The following is a 22,151-nucleotide window of genomic DNA, read 5'->3' as shown; positions in this document are numbered from 1 at the left end:
TAACCATAGAAGCAGCTCATTCATCCATGGCTCAGGGAAGGAGAAAAGACCGCTTTAAACTTAGGTTGCCTCACTAATTTGGGTTTTAGTTGATGTCAACTTGTATGATACATGTATATGAATATAATTCCCTTGAAGGTTCCTATTGAAGACCTATGTGTCACACTCCTGACATAACTTTATCGCTTTAAAGAAAATTTCAAGTTAGCAGAGAGTCATATAAGGAAACTATTCATTGGAATACAGTGTATGGAACTAATAAAACCAACATGGGAAACACAAAATCTAAGAGTCTATACCTTTCTTGTATATATAGATGAATATAGATGGTGTCTGTAAGGATATTTGATACTTGCTAAGCGCTGTATTTTGTGAAGTATAGCATTTGTACACTTTTTCAGACAAATATTTCCTTTTTAATTAAGGATTGCTTTTTGAATTAGCTTACAAAGCAATAGATTTCCACATCAGGTTTTCATAAATATTCCATATTGGTCGATTCTCTCCCTCTCCCCTTAACTCCCTGTCTTCCACCTTTTACCCTATTTCCTATTACTCTCTTTCCATTTTTCTTTATTGTATTTCTCCCCATACCCCCTTTTTTGTCAGTTGGGTCCCTTTCTAGTTACTTATAAGCAACATTTTCTATTTATTACACTAAACATAGATGTGATGGTTTACTTAAGATCATTTAGTCTACCAACAACAAATTGTGATTCAGCTTCAACATAGACAGTACATAAACTTCTGCACTTTCCTCTAGGAAAAACGCTCCTGCTTGTGAAGAGTTTTACAGAATAACCTTACTAACATTTACCATAGCTTCTGGTTGCACACAGAGGTGGGAAAATTCAAAGTCAATGCTAAGGAATTAGACCTGTTGGAAATAATTAGGATTTTGAATTTCCTGTTAGGCTTAGGTCAGAGAGCCAAATAGCATGACTGGAATTTGAAAGGCCCTGAATAGTCTTATGACTAATAATAGCATTTGTAGTCATGAGGCCTGAGACAAAAAAGGAGCACACAGCAAGCTCTAAGGTCAAACATTCAGCTCCAGGAGGTTAGGAAAATACTTCTTTTCCTAGGTTCAAATGTCATGCAAAGAAATGCGAATGATTGACTACAGTTGCACTTTCTGCCACTTATAATAGACCTTCTGGGACTATTACAAGCCATCTGGTCTACAGACAGGCCACCTGCTACATTTTCAGTCTGGAGTCTACTTGACTCAGTAGTACTAGCACAGAGCATTATTGTTGAAATGCTAATAGTTTGTTAAGATCTTTTCTGTAAAGGAGTTTAGGGCATGCGTGTAAAATTTCTAGTGAGGGTGGGCAGATGAGACCGTGTATTATCCTTAGACAGTCATTAATTTGCTTATTGCTTCTAATCATTCAGACAGGCTCTGTTTTAGAAGTAATGTTTTCCAGTGCAACTCTCTGGGATCTTGTTCAAGATGTTCCTCATAGAAGAGTTTTCAGAATTATAGAATTATAGAACAGAATTACAGAACAGAATTCTTCACTAGTGTGAAAATTATAATGCCCAAGAAGTCTCTATGTTCATGTACCAACCAATTGCAGTTAATAAAGTCTATTAAAAGAAGCATACATTTCATTTTATGTTGTTTTGGACCTATATTTACCAACCTGTGTGTGACAGAGTGTGATAAACTGAGATGTGGCATGACCTGCTTTAACTAGGATGCCAATAGATGTTGCATAGTAAGCAGTCTGCTGACTGCAAATTCTTACACTGTAAGCTGCAAAGAATCATATCAGTATAATATATAAGATCCTAATAGCGATAGTCTGAGAGTTAAAGCATAAGACCCAAACCTAATACTCCATAAAATATGAAACTATAACAGACTTTCCAAAGATAAAATATCAATAGTCCACTAGCCTTGAGATTGATTTCGAGACGAGACCTTTCAGGTCACCTCTCTAATCCCACTTTTTGTCTTCTCATGTACTAGTGGCTCAATTAAATTGCTCGTTTCATGGAGAGGAATGATAAATAAAAAAGCAAGATTTTGCTTATTGTCTCATTTTCTTACATCCCAGGGAAAATTATTTCTCATTGCTATGAGTTTATGTAGCTCTGGCTCCAACTGATGTTTTGCTTGTCCTGAGGTACATGCACAAAACAGGTACATTGAAAAGCTGGACTCTGATGACAGATACAAATTCCACAAGCATAAGTACTCTGTTATATTTCAAGAAAATACGGAATAAAAAGAACACTTGACTCACTCAGCTTACCTGGTTTAGGCTCATTCACAAAGAGCCACTCTCAAGAATTGGCAGTGCTGCTCACTGAAGTCATTCTAGGTTGCACCCTCCCCATTCCTCATAACTTAATCAACCACAAGGTCTGTCAACTCTATCAATTATCTCACTAATATATGCACCTCGATGGACCCTACGGTTAGGGTCAGTCACCACAACTCTCATTTATTTACCACATCAGTCTCTTAAACATTTTTCCTGTTTGCATTCTTGTTCTCTACCCAGAAGCCACATGATTCATTGCAATTATGAGTCAGATGATGTCCCTCCTCTCCCCTCAAATCTTTCTATGGTTTTCTAATGCACTTAGATAAAACAAATTCCCTTGGTTTAGAAAGTTCTCTGAGAACCTCCAAATCCAACTGACACCCAACTGCGCTGAGCTTGTTCTAGAAAGCTAGTGCCTTCTTGCTGATCTGGACATACCACGCCTGTTGAGGCCTCTAGGGTCTTCCCATCTACAATTTCTTAGGCTTGGAATCATATTCATTTAAATGTAGCCTTTTCTGGTGTTAGGTAAGCTATTGTTCCCTCAGAAAGCACCCCTGCTTTCCCCCATGTAAAGTGGCTGCTACTTCCTCTCCAAGCTATAGTCTATTTTCCTATTTATCATGTGATTTTCCTGTAAACTCAGAATTCCTTCAGAGAAGGGGCTTTGCCTGCTCCTTTCTTTGCTGAACTTTACCGTATGTCTTGGGTGGAATGAAGAATAGGTGGAAAGTTGAATGATGGAGAGGTGGATAGAAATGTATTTCTAGGATTATTGCCAAAGAATGCAAAAGGAATGCAAAAGGAGTCACTCACAGGTGGCTTGTAGGTGCAGAATGTGTTTAGACTTACTGTAAGGCTCCAAAGCAAAGGTCCATTCCTCCTATCCGATTTCTTCATTACTTCTGTTGAAATTTGAGGAAGCACTAGACACCTAAATGAGCCATGGGTTTCCTCAAGGGATAGACTTTAGAAATTTCTTCCTCCTGGCCACCTGGTTCAAATGATTTTGCCTTCCTTTCACAGCAAAGGGCACCCTTGGGGGAAACAGAATACTGTCGTATTGACATGGAGGTGGGTCGAGGTTTAGGAAGTCAAAGGACTATTGAGTCAAAAACAGATGGTGTAGATAAAAGAGTAGAAAGAAAAAAAGAAGGAAGGAACAGAAAGAGAGCTGTTTTCTAATCACAACTGTGTGGTGGTAGTCTCTGATACATGGATCATAAACACATATGTTTTAGACATGCTGAGGGAAAGATATCAGAGGCCCTTATTTATAATGGGAAAGACTGGATTTGTTGTTTTAGTGCATCTATGGTTAGACTATTTTAGCCTTTTCCCTGGACATATGACCAGCCTGCCTTCTCCTCCTCTCCTCTCATCAAAGTCACAAGTTTCCAGGATTCTGTTTTTATATAGCAAACCAGGTTACATAGAACAATTTTCCTTAATAAGATTAATCTTTGTGGCCAGTCTGGGACATGTTGTGTGACTCTATTTATTTAATAGAACACTGCTAAATTTTTTAAAATGTATTTTCTTCCCAGAGTTTGTAATACTCTTAAATGTAAGTAAAGTAATAGTAATAGAGGCAACTTAATTCAAACAATATCAATGGTCCTTGAGAGGGGATTTAACAGAGCTCATAGTAGCCATCTGGCAGGATGCTTAGCTCACAAAAGGCTGCCCAGTGCCCAAGGATCAATGGCTGAAAGAATTCTTCAGAGAGAAAGCGCTATGGAGCTTATTGATGCAGGTTTCAAGTAACCTTGCTAGGAGACTTTATAACTTTATTCCGTAGAAGCTCATGGATCCCGTTTTAGGAGGTGCTAAACCAATTGGCATTTAACAAGCATTTGCTTTACTACTGGTTTCTCTCTTCCTTGGTCTATTTCTTGAAGAAGCATCTGGCATCTTGCAAGGTCCTGGAGAAGCAGGAAGAGAAGAAATAGACCCTAGTCTAATTGCATCTTCAAAGTTAAAGAAGCTATGGGGAGTGAGAAGTCTTTAATAGTAGGGCGGGGTTGTTCTTGTTTAAGTCCAATCAATTCTATGATGTTTATTCTAGCGTTGCTATAACCACCTGCATGTACTTGGGCATATCATTGAACTTCTCTGTTATTTACTCTGCCAGAGAGAGGTAAGCTTTTGTAGGTTATAATCTGGCCTCCAGTTCTTGTGTCTCTGCTTCCTGGCCCACTATGAGGTGAATAACCTCCACGACACACTGCTGCTGGGACGGAAGGGCTGCTCCACCATGCCTTCCTGCCATGACGGGTTAAGCCTTCTGAAACTGTGAGCCAAAGCCAGTATTTCCTGTCTTATCTTGTTATATTCAGACATTGTCGTTTCCAATGTGTGTAAATAATGCCTATGTGAAGCCCTGGCAGAGAAGGGCCTCAATGCAACAATTCCACAGTGTAACCTAATATTATCAGAGTTCCTGTTAGTGTCTTCTGCTTCAGGTAGGACAAGTTTTTTCCTATTTTTCTCTACAAGTTTTTTTCTACATTTGAGCCCCAGCTACATCTAAATGATCCTATCTGAGTGATCACTGTTATTGTTAGCACAAAACTGAGGATATTTAGGGACTTGGAATCTTTGTCAGTTAAAACCAAGGGTAGTCTAGCCAACCAGATGAGTGGGTCATTTTTGGAAAAGCTCTAAGCCTAGATTCCCTTCTGTGAACTCTCATGAAGACTATGGAATCCTTCAAAAACCAACCGCTGATGAGGCTCTTAGGAACATCTGTCTTGTTTCTAGAAAACTGCTAGATGCTTATCCTTAGGTTCTCTCTGAAGATATGAGACAAAAAGCCAATACTGGGGTTCACATGCCAAAGGAAAGTGGCATTTTTAAGGTACCCCCAACTGGTTGGTTTTCAATTTAGGACTCAGTGTTGGTCCGGATGTCCGGTCTGGTCAGCTGAGAGCTGAACCATGGGGAGGAATCAGGATAAACTGTAACCACTTCTGCCATTGCCTTGGCCAGTGTGTTTTGCCAAGTGGTTTTCCCCTCAATTTTAAACAAATCAATGTTAAACAGGGAAATGTACTCCATATGTAGCTGATGCCTTTATCCTCAATTCACAAGAATACCATCTTCTTAGAGGTAGGGTTTCCAGGAATTATTTGGACTTTTTCTTTCCCCATCAAAGAAAAAAACTATTTTAACAGTCACAAACAATTCTTCATAGCCTTGGTGGGGACAGTAAGATCTGATTGTGGTTTCTTCTGCACAAATGGCCCTAAATGCTTTTTCTCCTAACCTTTAAAAATCTCATTCCAAAGTATGACTTTTTCCGTTTTCAACAAGAACAGGTTTTCTGCTTTGTTCACTTCCAAGTTTACCTGAATTTAATAGAGGTCAACAAAACCCTGAAAGGCCCAAGTATTTTTACTAGTGGAAAGAAAGTCACAGACCAGAAGCATTGCTTCTATTTATTGATAGCATCAAAATGCCATTTTTCCCACTAACCTTGGATGGGAGACATAAATCATAATTAGGGAGATGGACAGCTGGAAAATATTATTCCAACTTTGATGACTATTCCCCCCCCCCAAATTATCAAAATAAGAATCTTACTATTTAGTTCTATCATATGATTCTCTCTATCCTAGAGCATTTCCTGGTACTCTGAAAGTTAAATTCACCTGATTTTTTTTTCATGATCCATCAGTTTATCACTGAGCTCTTATGTGGTTGCATTTGTTCATGGTCTGAGGACCAGACAGACTGGCAACCCTTTCCTTTGTTATGTCTCTGCCAGAGTCTCCTAGGTATTAGGTCACCTCCATTTGTTTGTCTGGAGGACTGGCTTTCTCTTCTGGGGCTGGATGTCAGATTGGTCAGATTGGTTCAACCCAGGAATAAGGAACCTGGAACTGACATTGATTTTGCAGATGTGCAAAGAATCCTAGGAGTTTTTTTATTTTTATTTTTATTTTTTAGAAAGGGAGTCAGAGTGAAGGGAAAAGGCCCTGAGAAGAGAAGAGAGTGTTTTTAGAAGGCTGAAAACAAAACAATTAATCATATGGTGAATCTTGGAGTTGTTTCTACCAAAGTGGCCCACTTGCCCTGCAATTTAGACTACAGTACAACTCTCTCTCCTTCCTTTTTTAAAAAAAATTTAACTGTGGGATCACTATCTTATTATTTTCTCTCTTTGGTGTGTAGTTGCTTTTCCAGGCTTTCAAACTGTCTCCTTCTTAATCAGAAAAGTAAATAACTTCACTTGTAAGAGAATAAGGAAAACAAGCAAACAACCGGCAGCTAGATTGGCAATTGGAAGAATATTCTCGAAAGCCTTGCAATTGTCTGTCTGAGGACAGACTTGTTTGTTGATATTTACAGAAAGTTAAGATGGTAACTTTCTCCTTTATAGGTAATGCCCTGAAGTGGGGCCAGCAATTACATCATGAAAATAAGATTTTTCTTCTACCTCACATTTGCCTAATTCATCAAGAAATTATGACTCAACACTTAAGAGTTCCCAGATTTCCGTCAGTGCAGAAGCAGAAATCCCGGACTCCTGCACAGCCTGGTTGTCAATGGTAAGTTTATCTCAGTGTTAGTATGGATGTTGACAGTTATCTATTGTCACACTCATAAGATAGGAGTAAATATCTTGATGATGATAAGAAAAGCAGCAAGCTCTCATGTTTTGGGCCAACGTTAGCAATCCTGCACACAGCATCATCAGACTGACCATGTCTACCGACAGTGACTGCCCAAGTGGGTTACATTTGTAAAGGTCTGCTTGAATTTCCTTAGCTTTTGTATATTCAGTGTTAGTTTGAATTTTGTTTACAGGACACTGGAAACTTAGTTTAATAATGTCCCTTTTATTCAGACATAACTAGTAATCTTTAAATTGAAGATATTTTTATTATTTCTGCATTTTAATGCTTGTATTGGTGGCTAATGGGGGACAGAATTAGTGCTTTTACTTACACTGTGACTTCCACTCCGTCACAGCCTGCCCCCTGCTTCTCTTCATGTGCCACTTGTCATGTGGGTGGAGTGAGGAGAGAGAATATTTGGTGAGAAGCCCAGTCTGGAATCTGGGAAATCTTCCAGTTGTACTGATGACAACCTTAGTGTTACCACTAGTTCAGGGATTCCCGAGTCATCTTTTAGTTTAGCAGAGAATCCAGAGTTTTGTGTTTGCGGCAAAACTTTCTTTTTAGTGAGTTAAATATGTGTGAACATACAAACACACATGCACGTTCTTGGCAAAATACAAAGCTAAATGACATTTTAACAAGTAGGTGCTCATCTTTAAAATAGACATATTATCCTGAAATAGGACCCGCTCACCTTCTCACACTGGAGAAGAGGGAGCAGCCTGTAGGGTTAAAAGGAACATCCTTATGTTTTTTTTTTTTTTAACGTTTCTCTATTCTTTAGATTTTGTATGAAAATTCTTTTGTGTTTTAAACCTTCTTGAAAATCTTTAAGAAACAAGAATAAAACTTATCTTTAGTCATTGGCAATGCTTCTGCTGCTGTTCAGAACATCGCAACAACAGTGCAGCTCAGATGGAGTGGCCATAAGATCTCTATGATCAGATACATGAGCTTTCTTTAGATACAGCTTTTAAAAAGTCAATCTCCATATTTTGCTTTCTTTTCCCATTCTTCAATTTTATGGGATATAGTGTGATGTTTCAATTTATATAAACAGAGGATAGTGATTAGATCAGGGTGATTAATATAGCTATCATCTGAGAAAGAAATCGTTTCTTTATGTTAGGAATACTCAAGATCACCTCTACTAGCTGTGTTGAAGTTTCTGTGAATTCACCCTAATCCAGCTACACTCAGATACCCATCAACTATCCTTTCTGCATATCCTGCCACATTTTCTTGGCTTTAATAAGTACTATTTAGTTCCCTATTTGTTTGAGATTATTTTAGGAAAAGCCAATCTGAAAGTAAATATCAACTAAGATCTGAGGGCTGAGGGGCAGAAAGAGTAGAAAGGGCCAAGGAGGTGAAATCGACAGGTTGTGTTCCTTTGGAGTCCTGATCCAACAGGTCCAGAAGACGGGCCTGGACCATTGTTTTCAGGTGTGAATGTGAGAAAAATAACATTTCTTTGGGAGTGCACTCTTTGTGCGCATTTGCACAGCAAAGTTTATTTTTCTAGATACCCCCCAAAAGAAAGAAAAGAATGAATTAGACAGAAAGGAAAAGAAACTATGTGCCCTGAGTCTAATTTCACCCTCAGACTACTCCACTGCTGGAGATGGAGTGGTCGGAAAATGCCTTCATAAGCAGAATTTGGTGTTATAATTAGAAAATTATCTTTTCCTAGAACATTTTGTGAAATTGTGCTGCGAGGTGTCAGCAGGTCCTTGTGGGGTTCTGTCCAGGCGAGATCGACTGACATGTAAAATCCAATAGAGTTCAAAAAAAGCCACTGTAAAATCCCAAGTATGTAGAAAGAGTTTGGTGTGCTTGCCAGTATGGTTTTTCCGAAAAAGAAAAATTCTAAAGAGATCAAAGAAGGGCTGAGGAAGTGGGCTCTAGGCTCAGGCGGAAGGTTTTATCATCAGAGTAATTCAGGCTGGTGTTTTCTGGCAGGGCAAGTCAATGGGCCAAGTGGAGAAGTGAGCATCTTGGCTTTTGATGTGGGCAAAAGGGAACTGAGACTCAGTAATGAAGGAGAAATGGGGAATTGGGGAGAGACACTCTTCCTGAGCTATGTCTCTGACCACAGACTGTCTCGAAGCATCTGGCATCTTCTTCAGTTTCCAGTTCTAGGACTGGGCTTGCCCAGTGTATCCTCAGATGTCTGCTCACCACATTAAGTGGCATGTCTTTGAGAAGAGAGTATGAGTGATGTAGGGGGCGTACAAATAACCCACCCTTGGCGATTTTCCTTTTTAACTTCCCCCCCTTTTTTATTGGAAGAGAAGTCAGACCATACAGAAGAAAAAGGGAAGTCACAAATGGCAGTGCCTGAGAGGTGTGTGGAAGGGTAAAGGCTGAAGCAAGTGGGTATTGGCACTCACAGTAGAGTGAGGAACTCTGGGGTGGGAATTTTAGGATCTAAATCCCAACTTTGCCGCTTATTAGCTTTGTAATTTGGACAGTAGTAATTTGACTTTTCTGTTACTTCATACATAAAACAGAAATATCTATCCGAGAGTTACTGGAAAGATTCGAAAATATGGAATGTCAAGTCTTAGAGCAGTGCTGTGCACAGTGAGTACATAATTAGTGCTAACTGTTATTTTATTGATCTTCTATATGCAGATAAGGACTTTTAACTATGTCACTTCTCTGGAAATGCCCTAAGTTAGGTAATGCCTGGGATTGATTGTGTAGATTTCTGTACATCTACACAAGATTTCTGAAGCCCCTCTTCAATAGATTAGAAACCAAATTTAAAGCAGTGGACACCCAGTGGCCTCTTCCTGAGCACAGCTGCCACACCTGTCAGGAAGACAGTCACCTGTGCTCCTCGATGAATGATTGAGACTTACAGGCAAAGACAAAGATGACCATGGTCAGCTTGTATAGGCTTGAAACTCTCCAGTTTCCACGTTAATATTGAGCAGGCAGTTTCTTCTGACTTTAAATCCACCATCCAAGGAGTAAAGGAGTGGCGATCCTCTCCATCAATTGCGGTGTTACCACCCTTCTCTTTGGAGTACAGAAACTACCCTTTGTGCCAATAATAGGATTGAGATAGGGGAGAAGATGAGACTAAGAGAAAGAGAACAATGAGAGAGTGAGGGAGGAAAAGAGAAAGAGATGGAGGAAAGGAAGGGGAGAACGAGACCGAGAATAATTGATCATGTTTGCCATGGAAGGAAAGGCCCTATCTGTGGCCTGCCTCCTGCAGTTGTGTGATGTGGAATTCCGCTCTGTATACCATGAATACCATTGGTTAATAAATAAACTGTCTTGGTCCTGCACGGAAAATAAAGGTAGGTGGGGAAAACTATGCTACCCTGAATGCTGGGAGGAAGAAGGAATTTGGAGAAGCCATGGAGCTACTTCTGGAGACAAATGTGCTGAAACTTTGCTGGTAGGCCACAACCTTGTGGTGATGTACAGATTAATGGAGATAGGTTAAATTAAGATGTAAGAGTTAGCAAATAAGAAGTTAGAGCTAATGGGCCAAGCAGTGATTTAAATAATATGATTTCTGTGTGATTATTTCAGGGCTGAACATCCAGGAACCAAGAAGCAGCCTCCCTACAACAACAACAGTTGTGCATTGTGCCAGAATGCACACGTAATCATACCCCTTTCTTTAACTCTCCACTTCACTTTTCTGCTATATTAATTCTTTTCCTTCACTTATTATTTAAAATCTATTTTACCTTACTACATTGTCTACTCCATGATATGCTGACTCAAATAGTTTTGGAATAAGGAAAGTGAAATATTTAAGAAACACACATATAAGCTAGTTCAAGATGTTTATCATGGAACGAGACTGGTGCAATGTCCTTGTGTACAATGGACTTGCTTCCTGACTCTTTATATGGGAATCACTGCATTCAGCAATTCCAGTAGTAAGGCACAGGGCTCAGTTATTTGGATGAGACATGGAAAATATGCACGTGGAGGTGACTTGAGGACAGCCATTCATGTTCTTCAGAGAGGGTAGCTACGGGATCTATGCTAGAAGTTCTACCCAGCCAAGGAAGCAGAACTGTCCATCGTGCTCATCCGTCTATGAAAACGTATTTGAAAGTCTGTAATTCTAAGGCTGAAGTTCTACTCAGGATTGGGAAGTTTTCCTCTCATTTTCCTCAGATATGGATGTCCTGTTTCAGAAAATGACTCCAAACTTTCAGTTTGCCTTAGCTGGATTCTCATCCAGGAGACAAAGAGGAGAAAGAATCTGCCCTGCAAAGGAGAGTAATTCTCATCGAGAAGCACCCCCTGCTTTTCCGAGTAAGATTATGTTAGGAAAATAAAAGGTTTGACCTGGAGGTGAGGAACCTTTCCAGCTGTCAAGAGTTCATGCTGTCACTGTTTTCCTCGTCCTGAGGAGGGCAGGTACAGACACAAATGTGTAGATTTTTGGAGGTGGGTGAGGTGGGGTTAAGGGAAAGTCAAGCTTGCTTTGCTCTTTCCTTTTCCAACGTGTATATAGAGGCTACACGTTTTCCCAGGTCAGCAGTAATTTATTTACATAGTCCTTAGATCAGTGTATTTATGGTTAGAGACAACTTGGATGTTCTCTGAAAATGCCCAAGGTATTTCTAAAGGTAGAATGGAAGATGGTACAAAAATATAAAGTAAGCTGAGCAAATGATTTTGACATTTCAAAACAAGCATTATTTATCATCTTATTTTTTCTAAATTGGCAAAATGACAAAATTAAATGAATTGAATAAAGAAAGTCTTATTCAACCTTGACTATGTTCATTATGTCCCTCCACAAAGGATTATAACTGGGGTCAGGGCTTATGATGAAGTCTCCTTATTTATTATGAATAAATGAACTTCAGACATATTATCATTTTAGGAACATATATGACAGACATGTGCAGACTTACGTGTATCAAATGATCTTCCTTGTATTGTATTTCTCTCAACCAGTACTGTGATAGATTTCTCTCTTGAGGTCTTAATAAAATGCTGTAGTATGAGCTTCTCCTCAAATCTTACCATTACCCCTGTGCAATGATAGATTTGTTTGCTAACTACTTAAGAAAAAGGTACAAACTTTGCTATTTGTAATTGGCTTAATTGGAATTCCTGAAAACCAAGATTCTCATATAAATGTGTGCAAATAATTCAACTACAATGAAAGACAGGATAAATAAAATCAAGTGATTTGCAGGCTCTTCTTGAGAACTCTGATTCTGCCCTTCAGTTCAAGAGAAAGCACATGAAAATCCAAAGAAAGAAATAATACAAAGGACTCTTTATTTGCTACTATGAAGGGTTCACAATGACATAAATCAGCAACTGTGAATGGAAAATACAGATTGCCTATAGAAATGATGAAAGTTGGTCCCTCTAAGGCCTCTTTAATCCATAACAGGGGAACTATAAATTTACTAAATGAACAAATAAACTTGCAGTTCTAAAATCTGGCTGTGTGTTAGAATTACCTGGGGATTCTATGTGAAACTGAATATTGTGGGTCAAGTAACTCTATTGTTACTTTGTTTTTTAAGAGCTGGAAGTACAATAGCACATAACCAGTAGGAGTGGACAGAAAGTTGTATCTGTTTCTAAGAATGTACGTTAATTAGTAGCAGAGGCACATCATCATAATCAATAAACATGTTTTAACAAACACACAAAGTGAAAATAAGATGGAAACATAGATTAGGGGCCATTTGTGTGTATTTTTTTTTCTTCAGTGCTATGGATCTAATTTGGGGCCTCATACATAGTAGGTAAATATTGGACTACTGAGATACATGCCAGACTCTTATTGTATCTTTAAAAAAATGAAATTATATATATTTTCTTCCTCCAACTAGGTTGTAAGCTCTACCAGTGTGGAGTGGCAACTTCCTGTCCTATCTTTCTTCGTAACCAAGTGGCCTAGTGACAATCTTACTAAATTTATTTTTGAACCGTGACTTGATTGCTTATTCTAGCTCTTTTTCTGATATCAATTTTGCTATTTCTTTTACAACAATGTTTGCAGTTGTAGTTTATAAAGAAAGTACTTGCTATTAGCAAGGAAAGAACCAGTTTTGTGTGAAGAGGCCTACAAATGAGGGATGAAGGAGTGCTCTCACATGCTCACACATGCTCGCAGATACAATTGTTTTCAGATGTAAGCAATCTTATGTATCTAAAGATTTTCATTATGCTTCATTGGTGAGGATTTGAAATAAATTTAGTAATTTATCTTTCAACTTTCTAATATGACTAATTTAATTCTGAATCATAAATCCATAGTTTAATAGCAGTAATTGTGCCAGATATTTCTTCATACAGACTACCCCTTTAATGTCTTACATAGCCAGCAGGAAATATTTCATAGTTCAGATAGACACTTGGATATTTTCGGTGTTATTTTAAATTTTTGTGTAGTTTAATATGATCTTGAATTTAATAAATACATTAATTATTGCATATTATACTTTCTTTCCATTGTAAAATCTCCAGAAAAAATTATGTCTGGGAGAGAGAGCTGGTGAAGTCTTACAAAACAGACCTCATCTGTTATGCTCAATGTATCAGATGAATTCCATAATACTACTCTCAGTTTTGACATTTTGGTCATGACTTTGAGATCTAGAAGTCAGAATCTTGAGTGATTATGGCTGCTTTTAGTCTCTGTTATGATGGCACAATCCCTGGATTCCTACCTTGCCTGATGTTGTTTCCCACAAATATTCAGTGATTTCTGAGTGTTGGGTAAGGCCGTAGAAATTTTGGAAATAGCGGAAAGAACCATTGGCTCTGGTTTATATTCTGTAGAATACACCGGAAAAGAAACCAACAGAGACAGCAATAATTATGAATTAGAGCACCCCTGTGACAGAAACAAATTCTGGTAGGGACAGTGAGGAAAGAGACAGAGAGCAAGAACATCTTGTGGGTCTTTTTATTTTTAATTATCTTAATATTTTACAGAGATACTTGACCTCTACCTCTGACTGCAAATCTTAGTCATAGAATGAGTATTACTGATGAGAAAATTATTTTGGTTTTCTATTGAGATTTATTCATACAAAAACAAAAGACCGTGACAATTCAATTATCTTAAGACTTATGTAAGTTTCATAACAGACAATGACTTTTATAATAGTATAAAAACATGTAGCATTTGTCTAAATCCTAACCAGTTTCCTTGCTAATGTCTTAAGATTAAAATGTTTTGTGAAGATTACTGTAGCTAATACAAAATATCTCAGAAATCTTTCTTTTGGATGCTTATTAAATAATATTTTCAACGTATTAGGTTAAATAAAATGTATTACTGAAATTAATTTTATATTCCACTTTTTACCAGAAAGTGTGTGTATACATGTGGCCCCGAGTTTCTACTGAATAGCACTGTAACAGAATCTCATTATGAAATTTTATTTAGTGTTTGGACAGACTTAGTGTAGTTAAAGATATCTTAAAGAACTACTACGAAAAAGGAAAAAGATATAATTTGATTAGAGAAGATGTCAATTCTAACCACTATACACCTCTTTTATAAGAATCTGCCAATATTCAACATTTTTTGTGCAAACAGAGCTTGCACTTTGCTCAATTCTTAGTGTCCTACTCACATGCTAGGTATTTTTTATTATTTGACTGAACTCGTTAAACTTGTAACACTGAATAAAAAATAATATCCTATCAACAAAACACCCTGAAATTATTTATAAGACAGAGATGTTAAGAGTGATAGCAAATATAGTCACAAAAATTTTTAAAAGTCAATAATACAATAGTGGCAAAGATTTATCAATCATTAAAGAAATACTAACATTAACTTTTGATTAAACACACTATATTTAGCAGATCCCTGATGCTAATCATGTTAAATACTACAAGAGAGGTGAATATTAATTTTAAGGAATCAATTAGGTATCATGAAATTATTGTTTTTTTCTTTAAGTAAAGCACTCTGAATTTTTTTTCTAGGCAAAATGTAAATAGCGATGCAAATATGGACGTATTCATGTGTCTTGCTAAGCAAAGGTCATTATGCTCAGTTGTTGATGCAAAGGGATGTGCTACACTTCTAACTCTGGTAATACTTTCTTTTGGTTGGGCTATAATCAATGACAAAATTCTAAAGAGGGATAAGAACACAATGGAAAAGGAGAGGTTGCCATAAAGTGAAAAGAGACACCCAGGGAACAGACAATATTGTGAATACAGGAGGCTTAAATGTGGTCACGGTATTATTCTCCTAATCATTCACAGTTCCATTTTTTTTTTTCGTTCAATCACAAAGGTTTCTAGTGGGGCTGTGAATTAAAATGGAGCGTGGTAGTACCCTCTACCATGGGACTTTTGTCCTCACATGGTTTTTGTTTCTTCATAATTGGATTACGCAGACTGTGATGGTGCTCTGTGTTTAGGGAAGGGTGTCTTACTTAGGGTTTCTATTGCTGTGAAGAGACAGCATGACTCCAGCAACCTTTATAAGGAAACGTGATTGGGGCTGGCTGAAAGTTCAGAGGTTTAGTCCGTTATTGTCATAGCAGGAAGCATGATGGTATACAGCAGACATGGTGGAGGAGGGGTAGCTGAGAGTTCTATGTCTGGAGCAGCAGGCAACGGGAAGAGATTGAGATACCTCAAAGCCCATTCCCTGTGTTACACTTCCTCCAATAAGGCCACACCTACTCCAATAAGGCCATGCTGCCAATAGTGCTACTCCCTGAGTCCATGGAGGCCATTTTCATTAAAGCCACCACTGAGGATGTGGTTGGGGATTCTGCTGAGAGACGGTGGAGAGGGCAGCAAGCCTCGGGTCTGTGTGCAGAGGCTTTCCTATTGCCTACAAGAGGAATAAGGTATCTGGTAACACAACTCTTCTCTAAACACCTCCAGGAGCAACATAATTTCATTATGTTACATTAGGCAGTTTATATTATATTAGGCATTTTTAAACGTAGAAAAAGAGTTTTATTTTCTATGAAAAGAAAAACATTGCTATTTATTTGTTGTAACACTAATACTTGGCAAACTTATTCCACAACTTTGGTAACATTCGTTTGAAATATTATAATCAAACACTCAAGAAAACTAACGATGACATCTGGGTCCTGTTCCCACTTAGCTATGAGGCTTTAAAGAACTCACCTTATTTTTCTGGGCCACAGATTCCTTATCAAAAATTATTTTTTTTAAATTAAAATTTCTTAATGCTCTTTGTACCCTTAGAAATAAGGTGCCATAGATTGACTGGTGGTAACAGATGTAGGTCAGTGACCTGAGGTGCTGGGAATGTGGCTAGAACTGATGTTCTAGCTCAGTGGAGAATTGCGTAAAGATAGACAGGAGCTCTCAGTTGAGCAATCAGATCCCAGCAAGACCGACGCCATTGCTGGTAAGCGGCCCACTTGCCTAGCAAGCTGCTAGATGTTATTACCTTTAGCCTTTCCATGGCAAATGAGACTGCCGCCAAGAAGGATGAAATTATTTTCCCAAGCTCACATAATTGAGTAATGTACTCTCTAGGGGCATTCTTCCCATTATGACTAACTCTTTGATGGTAAGGTCCCCTACAAAATCTTTCCTTCTTTTGAATGTGAAAACTCTCTTCCATAATTTGTGTGTGTGTGTGTGTGTGTGTGTGTGTGTGTGTGTGTGTGTATGACTTCATCTGTCTTAGCAGGCATTCTAGACCCAGTATTTTACTAATTCATCTGCCCAATTTCATCTTTAACCATAAGTAGTTATTTCTTTTAAATTAAATTTGACAAATTAGCTAATTTTCAACTCATGGTCTTCCTCTCCACGTTGAATCCTCTTGAAGGATTATTATGTATTGGCTGGAAAGAAAGTGTTCTCCAGGAGAAACAGCCTGTTTGCTGACACCATGGATTTTAACAGCTGTCCATTTGTGTTCTTCAAGTATTAGCAGCTTTGGGAAAGATTTTTTTTTTATCTTATCCAGGTTCATATTCTGCGGGGCATTATGAGTTAAAGTGAAAAGTTAATGACTTCCCAAAGCGAAGTGAAAGCCAAGGCAAACCACATTACAGCCAGCTGAGAGAATTTCTGCCTTGTGTTTTAGGCTAGTTTTCACCCCTCTCTGATAATGTTTTAGTCCATCAGGGGTCCAAGGAAGTGATTAATAAAGTGAATCCAGAAAACATGTCGGCTCCAGGTACTTTAGAAAGCTAGTAGTGAACATTTGAAAACTTAAAATTTTCTGTAATCTAGACAGACCAGTCTCCCCAGCACACGTATCTTAAGGAACCAGTGCCACAAAATACTCTTAAACAAACAAACAAACCATGTCCAGCTACATTTTTTTTAAATCTAAGATCGATATGTATGTGCGTGTGTGTATTGGGGGGGACGTTAATAGCTGGGTGTGTACTCTGAATGACTTTTTGTGTGCTTGGCTGTGCACATGTGTCCCTTGTGTCTGTAGAGGCCAGAGGAGGACATTAGATCTCTTGGGACTGGAGTTACAGATAGCTGTGAATCAAATCCGGGTTCTCTGGAAGAGCAGCTAGTGTTCCTAACTCCTGAGCCATTCCCCTATCTGATAAATATTTTAAAATAAAACTAAATAAATGTAATTAGGGCCAACTTATTGATATATATATATATATTTCCTCTTTAAGCTTTATAAGACATGAGAGAATACTGAAATTTTTCTTAAAATTAGGAACTACTTTTAACCTTAACAGCATCTCCTTGAATTTATGATCTATAAAATATTCTTTGGGACACATCCTTTATTTAGTGAGTCACTAAAGTGGTACACTAAGAATATTAAAAAATGCAAGCTTTGCAAAATTCTGAGAAAGGCTTTATTTGTGAGTGGTGTAGTTATTACTGGAGGGCGTGGGCAGCAAAGCAAATGCCCTTTATTCTCGCCATTCAGCTGCAATTTCACCAGCAAGTAGGATGACAATACTAATCCAGTCCAAAATCTTTCCATTTCTCCAAAGAGTAAGACTCTGAGGTCTCCTTGAGTTCTTGCAATGCCTCCCCTTACCAGCGCCTTCTTACAACTTGGCAAGGTTTTGCAGTTAGGTAATGGAAGCACTATTTCGTTCAGAAAATGAGTCCACGAGGTGCTAAATTCAGACAGTAAAAAGAAAACATGAAATCCTACCTCAGGAGGGGATTCTGTCATTGAAGTAAAGACTGACAATTTCCAAAAGATGCTGGGAAAAGTAGACTCTTGTCCCGTTTTAGTAGGACAAAGATGTACAGCTAGCCTGCAGCAAGTGATAAGCCGAGGTTGGTGAAGAGCGACCGCTGATTCAGAAATGCCTTAGCCCTCTGGTCTGTTCACCCACAGCTTTCAGCCTTACACATTTTAAACAACTCAATAGCCTTCCAGCACCGAACTTCAGAGAAACCAAGAGAACGACAGATTTCAACCTGAATGCTGATGATTTTGGTAGCTAGATCCCAGCCCTATATATTTAGGCTGAGAATTATAACCATTATCTTCTTCGGGATTATCTTTTAGTGCTATAGAAAATATATAAAATATCCAGAATATACTTGCTATATAGTGACTGAATACAAGATAAATTAATGCAGTAAATACAGTCTAATGGCACACCGGTCTTTTATTATCTGCTTCATGACAGGCTTGAAGGCATACAGCTTGGGTAAGAGCAGAAAGGAGAGAAGGGTAGATAGCGTCTTCTGATATTTCAAGTCTGATGGGGAAGAAAGAACAATTGATGCACGATGAGCACATAGCAGAGGTATGGAAAAATTCCGAGTGTAAAAAAAGAAAACAAATGATGCCCCTTGTGGTGATTTCTCTCTCTGGGCTTTTAGAAAAAAAACCACCGTTTGCACAGAAGAGAGCAATTCTCTGTTCTTCTTAGGACCATAAGCCTTGAAGCAGAGCTTTTCTTCTGCACCCAAAAGTCCTGCACACACGGACAAGTGAGAGAAAACTCACGGTCAATGAGTGCTAAGCACAGAGATTCTGGAAGGAAGCTATTAATTTTCTTGTTTTCCAGGTTCCATTTACCATTCAAACTCTGATATAAGTAAATATTCCAAGAATCCTGCCGAACAGGTAATATCAGAGAGGCTGAGTGGGCAGCCCAAGGCCACTTAATTAGCACGCTCTTCCACAATCTGCTCTCTACTTCCATCTCAAAGTCACTGAAACCGTTGTCAGTTTTTCCAGAGTTGGTGAGGATGGACAACCTTCGATTGTATGTCTCTGAATAAAAATCTTGCACTTGAAGATCAAATCCAAAGCTTCTCTTCCACATCACCAACTAGAACTAACTTATACAGGAAAAGCAGTGAAGGGGGCCCTGGTTGTAGAACTCAGCTTGCCTGGCTTTTGTCATTCTTCCCACCTTATTAGTGTCATTTAAAATGAGAATAATGGTAACACTTCCCTCACAGAGTTGCTGCAAGATGAAAGGAGATATGAATGTAATATGCAGAACACATGCCTGAATATGAGCCTTTCATAAACATGATCAGGTGCTGGCCCCATAGCTGTTGCTAGCCTTCTGCACCCTTGGGTATGGAGGTGGTGAGCATCTTCCACAGTGCCTTGTATTAGAGACCCAACCAGAAAACTCGTCCTTGTGTTGAAACCAAATTGCCACCTGCTGTTTTAATTGAAGATGGTTTCCTCTGGGTTTTCATCTTTGGAGGAAATAAAGAGCAGCTGGTGTTTCATATTCCTGAGGACTTTTATTAAAGCCACACTTCTAAGTTTGGGTTTCCAGACTAAATACGCTGTCCTGTCGGCAAACTTTCTTACCTCCTCTAAACTTTGTTTTCTTTTTCCACAAATCTTTTGTTTTTATTTTAATTTTCTCTCTTGGCTACTTCCATCCCAAGCCAAGGATTCTAGGGAAGTTGGCTACTACTGGTGTGAAATTTCACAGAGGGCAAATAGAAGAGATTTTTTTTTTCACGGGTAAAAAAAAACAGGGCCTACAATTCTAGAGGTACTGGAATATTTCAACAAGGGATGGGTGAGGTAAGAATTGCTAATGAAGTCATCCAGGAATGGAAAATCCTGTTGACATTCAAAATACATCACAAACCATATTCATGTATCATTTCGCCACAGTAATAAATCTTGTAGATGTTTTGCCATTTTGCTTTATCCTAAATCGAGACTCTGACTTCGCCAGTACCCTGTGAGAGACAGATCAAACATTTTCGTACCATTACAAACTGATTTGCAAACAGAGAAGAATATTCTGGAAAGAGCAGTGGAAATAACTTCGTTCTTACACTTGATAGAAAAGGTTGAGGGTGACTTACGTAAGGTCCTACACAAAGCCCGTGGAAGAGTGAGTGCCCTGACCCCCATTTCAAAGGTATTAGTTACTGCGGAGAGATGTCTTTCCTGTTGCTGATCACAGCAGGCTGGAGTCTGGTGTGTGTACTCAGCAGTGACAGACTGTCCTAGGAGACTTTCCACACTTATTGAACAGATAGAAGTCTTCCATTTCCTGGGGATTATAGAGAGCAAATAGCAACAAGATAGTCGTGGGGAGGTTGCTGTTCTCTGCTTGTCCTTTTTTTGACTTTATATAAATGCCATTTCTCCTGTGTGCAACTACCACCTGGATTAAACACAGTAAAGAACAGTCAGGGGAAAATATTGTTTCATTTTCATAAATTGACCTTCCAGGGTTCTGACAATTATCAAATGACTGTCTTCAGGCACATACTGGATTTAGAAAATTGCAAGTTTGGCTCAAAAAGAAATAGTCCTGTTCTTCTGACTACTTTTTCTCAGCCTCTGGAAACCTTAGTGAAATAATGCATTATTATGGTGTACATGTTGGTGATGTCAGATGACTGTCCCAGAAGGCGCTGGGACTCTGTCCACAGTGGGTAGCCGCTCAGGGAGTGTGAGGACGTGTGTCAACATTCATATGAACAATAATATTTTTGTCCCTTCTTATAGAATACACTTTTAATTCTAACAAGAAAAAGGTTTTTTTGAGACAGGGTTCCTCTGTGTAATAGTCCTAGCTGTCTTGGAACTAGCTGTGTAGACCAGACCAGGATGGCCTTGAACTCACAGAGATCCTCCGGCCTCTGCTTCCTGAGTGCTAGGATTAAAGGTATTCACCACCATCTTTTGAAGTGTAGGGTAATCAAGTAAGTCCGAAAGAGCTTGTGTTTGAATAAGTTGTCTTGTGCCTCCTAATGGAAATCCCTATTTAATTCATTCTGATTATACTGCTCTCCTTTCTCATATCCTTTTCTCAAAGTAACTATAGTCTAGTTACTGTTTTGATAGATAATTTGAGCTACCTGTTCTGTCCCAGACTTATGTCTTATCTATTTTATTTGATGTAGGTGGGTCTTCTTTCTGTGTTGCTTTCATTGGTTAATTAATAAAGAAACTGCTTGGCCTGGTAGGTCAGAACATAGGTGGGTGGTGTAAACAGAACAGAATGCTAGGCGAAAGAAGCAGAGTCAGGCAGAGGCAGAGAGCCTCCCACCATGAAGCTGCCAGGTCAGACATGCTGAATCTTTCCTGGTAAGCCATGACCTCGTGGTGCTACACAGATGTTAGAAATGGGTTGAGTCAAGATGTGAGAGTTAGCCAATAAGAGGCTATAACTAATGGGCCAGGCAGTGTTTAAAAGAATACAGTTTCCCTGTAATTATTTCAGGTGTAAACTAGCCAGGGAGCCTGACGGTCGGAGCCGGGCGGCAGGAACGCAGTCCGCCGTTCCTACTTACAACATTTATTATTTGCAACAGGGTCCTATGTTGCCCAGGCTAACCTGTAGGCATAATTAAGGAAGTTCACAAGAGCCCAGAATAAAGGCTAACAAATATTTATTTGGGGAAAAACTCACAAGGAGAGAGAGCTGTGGTCCTCTGCTCTGTGGACACTGGAAGCTGCGAACAGAATGCCTACCACCACTCAAGAGACCGAGTACACTTCCTGTCCTAGCTTATCAGCCCACATATAGGACCTCAGACCATGCTCTAATGGTCCAGTACCCAAAAGGCTATTGGCTGAATGAATTCCTCCAACACTAGTCTCAGACTAATTGTAGCTGAAGATGATCTTGAATTTCCAAAACTACTGTCTCCACCTCCAAAGTGCTGAGATTCCAGGCATGTACCACCATACCTAACTCAGATTTCTTTTTAAAATAGTACACATTAAACTGGGTGGTGGTAGTGTGTTATAGAGATTTGAATTGGTCTGGGTCTTGTTTTATTGATACAAATTTAAGGAATACTGTATATATGTATTTCTGATCTTGATTAA

The 22,151-nt window shown here is 38.7% G+C and overlaps 1 protein-coding gene across 1 annotated transcript in view; it reads right to left on the bottom strand.

The window, feature by feature from the left end:
* Col8a1 (collagen type VIII alpha 1 chain) overlaps window positions 1-22,151 on the bottom strand; it is a 122,876-nt gene that overhangs the window by 59,282 nt on the left and 41,443 nt on the right.

This window comes from Myodes glareolus, chromosome 2 (genome assembly GCF_982192425.1).
Source record: "Myodes glareolus chromosome 2, mMyoGla1.1, whole genome shotgun sequence".
Classification (NCBI taxonomy): domain Eukaryota; kingdom Metazoa; phylum Chordata; class Mammalia; order Rodentia; family Cricetidae; genus Myodes; species Myodes glareolus.
Note: the sequence above shows the minus strand (reverse complement) of the source record. Positions and strands in the feature narration are given on the sequence as shown.